This window comes from Choristoneura fumiferana, chromosome 29, assembly GCF_025370935.1.
Source record: "Choristoneura fumiferana chromosome 29, NRCan_CFum_1, whole genome shotgun sequence".
Taxonomy (NCBI): Eukaryota; Metazoa; Arthropoda; class Insecta; order Lepidoptera; family Tortricidae; genus Choristoneura; species Choristoneura fumiferana.
The window spans coordinates 7,164,372-7,169,941 of NC_133500.1; the positions used below are offsets into that span (position 1 = coordinate 7,164,372).

At 30.7% G+C, this 5,570-nt stretch overlaps 1 pseudogene; it reads left to right on the forward strand.

Moving 5' to 3' along the window:
- Nucleotides 1-140: 140 nt before the first annotated feature.
- On the forward strand, nucleotides 141-1,671 carry LOC141444074 (uncharacterized; annotated as a pseudogene).
- Nucleotides 1,672-5,570: the final 3,899 nt, after the last annotated feature.

The following is a 5,570-nucleotide window of genomic DNA, read 5'->3' on the forward strand; positions in this document are numbered from 1 at the left end:
GGCTAGGTGGCGCTAACGCTGAATCTTAACTACTACAGAGGTAACCAATTTGTAACAACCAATTAATAATACCAACTCGATAAATTTATATATATATGTAAAGAAACTTATTTGTTTAGTTTATGGTGCGCTCTATGACTATGGCGGACGGTTAATACGGTAAAGCAGATTGTTTTTGGATTTGGAGTGACAGAAGTAGAATTCATCGTGATTACACATAATGTTTAAATATTACAATAAGTAACTAAATATAAAAGGAATTGTTAAACTTAATAATAGACTTTAAATGTCGTTTCTTTATTTTCAGGTAGGATAATGATTTAAGTTAGTGTTTTTCATGTTTTATGTGTATGTAAGAACCTACTACAATAAAATCTTTATTTTCAGAGCAACACATATTGTTTATTTATCATTTACAATTCCTGAAAAGTGACGAAAGTGTCTTATAAAACGACATTTGTAGTTATAATCAAGAAAATTGAAAAGCTACGATTTAAATTTATGGTACTGGGGTCCACGGATGGAAAACTAATTTGATATGCATAACCTCTATTGAGACACCGGACGGATGTATTTTTGAGATCCCAGATGAATTAAAACCCGTAAGTAAGCACACGGCCATATTATCTACAGATATATTTACAAAAATAAAAAACTCGCTTAAAAAAAGGCATCAATCACGTGCAGTATGGATACCTCTAAATACGGAATTGAGAAAAATATATCTAGACGAAGGCGAGAACGTACAGTTTGGCGAACAATATTTAAACGAGATTACAGGTGATACAACACCTTCACAGAATAATGCTAGCAATAATGCACCAGAGAAAAAGAGTATTGGCAAAACTGCTGAACGGTTTTTGATCGAAAAATTTTCAAATAAAACATCAAATGCTGACCAATGGATTAGCGAGTTTGAGAGCGAATGTGATAGATTCGAAATTATACAGGATGTAGAAAAAATTGAGATTTTAAAACATCTACTAGAAAAACAGTGCCTAGATTGGTATAGTAGTATGTTAATAAAGTTGACAGTGAATTCCGAATGGGCAGTATGGAAAGAAAATTTTTGCGAAACATACGGAAATAAAGGTTGGTCTCAAGTTAAATATGCATTTTCATTTAGATTTCAAGCTGGATCGTTATTGGAATATGCGACAAAAAAAGAAAGACTGCTATTAGAGGTTAACAAGCAAATTGACACCCAAACAATGATAAATCTCATTGTAATGGGATTGCCAGATTATATAATGGATAAAATTGATAAAGAAACAGTGAAGTCAACTGCAAGCCTTTACAATGAAATTGGAAAACATGAATATGTAGTAAACAGAAAGTATTTCAGCAAGAATAAAAGAACTGCCTATGATTATAAAGTAAAGTCTGATAAAATAAAACCATGTACGATTTGTGAAAATTTAAATAAAGGCGTTAGGTTCCATCCCGAAGACAAGTGTTGGTTCAAACAGACAGAAGAATATAACCATAAGAGAATAAATAGTAAAGCCGTAAATAATTCAGTGATTGATGTCGAACTCAATAATAACGATAAAAAAAACGAATAATAACACCATTAATTAAAGTCAAACTATTATTAAATGGAAAACTAGAAATATTTGGTATATATGATTCGGGCTCTAACGTTTCTATAATTAATTCAAAATTATTAAGACTGAAGGAAGAAGGATACGGAGATTCAAAAAATGATAACTTAATCACAATTAATGGTGTTAAAAGACAAAAGGTTTGACAACTATTACAATAAAAATGTTTGATATCGAAGAAAAAGCTGATGTTTATATAATTGACGGAGAAGAATTCAAGTACGATTTTCTGATTGGACTGGATATTATAAAAACAGTTTAAACTGGTTCAAGACGAAAATTTGGAAATCATTCAAAAAAGAGAAGAAATAAAAAAGAAAACACAAAAGATCTTACTGTACAAGAAAATGATAAAAACAACACTTCTAAGGAAGTGGAAAGTGAAGCAAACACATGTTCAATTATTTTAATGAACATATAAAAGAAGAAGATTTCAAGATAACTATGAGTAATTTAAATACTGAACAAAAGTTAGAAATCTACAATCTGATTGATAATTACAAATCAATATTTGCAAAGGACAAATATGACATTGGCACTGTCAGAGAATATGAAGCACGTATTGATCTACTTATGGACAAGTACTGCAGTAAAAGGCCATATAGATGTTCAGTTGAAGACAAAAAGGAAATTGAAGAACAAATAGCAAAGTTACTTGATAAAAAACTTATAGAAGAATCTTATAGTCCTTTTGCGGCACCGGTAACTTTAGCTTTCAAAAAAGAGGACAACAGAAAATCAAGATTATGTATAGATTTTAGAGATCTAAATAAAATAGTGGTACCTCAAGCACAACCATTTCCATTGATTGAAGACCTGGTGATTAAGACAAGAAATTCAACATATTTCACAACATTGGACATTAATTCAGCCTTCTGGTCAATCCCACTAAGAATTGAAGATAAGAAGAAAACTGCCTTTGTAACGCAGGAAGGACATTATCAATGGACGTGTTTACCTTTTGGTTTGAAGACATCACCAGCAATCTTCCAAAGGATACTAAGTAACATTTTAAGAAAGCATAAACTTACCAATTTCGCAGTTAACTACATCGATGATATTTTGATATATTCAAAGACTTTTTCAGAACATATTAACCATTTAACACAATTATTAGAAGCTATAAAAATTGAGGGTTTTCGATTAAAATTCACGAAATGTACATTTGCTTCTGATACAGTAAAATATCTCGGTCATATAATACATAATAACACAGTACGACCAGTAAGAGATAATTTAGTCTCGATAAAAGATTTCCCAATACAAAAAATCAAAAAAATGTTAGACAGTTTCTCGGAAAAATTAACTTTTATCATGAGTATATACCAAAAAGTTCGGTAATATTAGAACCCCTACATCAACTACTTAGGAAAAATCAGAAATTTGTTTGGTCTGCCGATTGTCAAAACTCATTTGAAAAGATAAAAAACCTATTGTGCTCACAGCCAATCTTAGAGATATTCGATCAAAATTTGCCGATAATAATTCACACCGATGCATGTTTAGAAGGTATTGGGGCAGTGTTAAAGCAAACACAAACAAATGGGAAAAATAAGCCAGTGGCATACTTCTCAAAAAACTAAATCAAGTTTACAAAAGAAAAAAAAGGCAATTTATTTAGAATGTTTGGCTATTAAAGAAGCCATAAAATACTGGCAATACTGGTAATAGGTAAGTCGTTTACAGTGTATTCTGATCATAAACCATTGGAAGGATTTAGTTATTAAATTTAAACAGATGATCAATTAGGAGACTTAACACTATTCTTATCACAATATGACTTTGAAATTAAATACGCTCCGGGAAAGCAAATAAGAAGCGGATTTGTTTAACTCGCCTCTAGTATTGGATGTCAAGTGAGGATACAGATGAACAATTAAAAATTGAAATTATGATAAATTAAATGATATTGTAACAGACCAACAAAACAATGAAAAAATACAAAATAATAAGCTCAAAATTAATAACAAAAAAAAATGTTTATTATAAAAAAGTTCGAAAATTGAAAAAATAGTTTTATCGGAAGATTTTAGCAAAAAATTAGTAAAGAAGTACATGAAAATATGTGTCACTTAGGCGTAAGACAAATGCAAAAAAAATCAGTACGTTATATACAGCAAAAAATTTAACGATGAATATTAAATCTCATTGTAAAAGTTGCGAGACATGTATAAAAAATAAAACGAGAGGACAGGATAAATTTGGTCTAATGTCACATTTAGGTCCTGCCACAAAACCCTTTCAAATAGTCTGAATAGACACAATTGGAGGTTTTGGAGGGTCCAGATGAATAAAAAGATGTTTACACCTTTTAGTGGACCATTTACACGTTATGCCTATATTGTTACCTCAAAGACACAAAGTGCTAATGATTTTGTCAAACTAATCAATAACGTAACAGATTGTGATACAATTGAAATACTTCTTACCGACCAATATCGGGAATTAACTCAAAAGAATTCAAAAGATTTTTAAATGAAAAGTCAATACAAATGATATTCACCGCAGTAAATGCCCCTTTTTCCAACGGCTTAAATGAAAGACTTAATCAGACGCTTGTGAACAAAATCAGATGTAAAATAAACGAAAAAAGTAAAAAATAGCATGGACAACCATTGCTCATAACTGTGTAGATAAATATAATAAAACGGAACACACTGTCACTGGTTTTGCACCAAAATACCTGTTGGATGGTACAGATGTTTCCTTATTCAAATGAATTAAAACAAAATAAAACAAAAATGAATGGGTTCGAGATAGGACAATAGCATTGGAAAATACAATAAAATCACATAACTATAATAAAAAATATATTTGATAAAACAGAACTTCATTTAACTTCAAAACAGGAGATATGGTATATGTAGAGAATGGAAACAAACTAAATAGAAACAAATTAGATGAGCTGAAGATTGGACCGTATAAAATTATGGAAAAAATATCAAATTCAATATATAGAATTAATACAGGGCATAAAAAGTCAGAGTCGAATCTCTTTCATATCACAAAATTAATACCTATACCTGTATAAAAATAAATAAGATAAGATAGTAATAATTTGCTTAATATAAACTTATTTATATCTATAATTTCATACTTTCTATAAGTTAGGTGCAGATTAATGAAAATTTTTTTTTGAAAATTTTCTTCTTTGAGGAGGGAGATGTAAAGAAACTTATTTCTTTAGTTTATGGTGCGCTCTATGACGGTTAATACGGTAAAGCAGATTATTTTTGGATTTGGAGTGACAGAAGTAGAAAATTCATCGTGATTAACATAATGTTTAAATATTACAATAAGTAACTAAATATAAAAGGAATTGTTAAACTTAATAATAGACTTTAAATGTCGTTTCTTTATTTTCAGGTAGGATAATGATTTAAGTTAGTGTTTTTCATGTTTTATGTTATGTAAAACCTACTACAATAAATCTTTATTTTCAGAGCAACACATATTGTTTATTTATCATTTACAATTCCTGAAAAGTGACGAAAGTGTCTTATATATATATATATATATATATATACATGTGTGTGTGTGTGTGTGTGTGTATATAGGTACGTCAAAAATATGGGAGCTCTCTTTAAAAATATTTGAGTATTTTTTTGATAATATTGTGTCTTAGGGCCAACAAAATGGTTGTTACAGTAGCAGCCTGGCTGCAAAACTATGTGATAGACGACAGACAAGCACATGAGTAAGGAACACTCGTGGTCGATTTCGACTATTGCGACCGCTTTAGCTATAGGACGAGGAGGGCTACAGTTGTTCTCCCGCTCATGTGCCCTTACCAACTTACAAGGTACACTTGCTGCTGTTGCAATAGTCAACATCGGCAATTGCAAGTGCTTCTGGCCAATTCTCAGCGTGACCTATTAACCAACTCTTAGCCCTGCTGTCCATTTATCCAAACACATAAATAACCGCAACCAATAACCTCCCCGCTGGGCCACAAATCAAACCCAC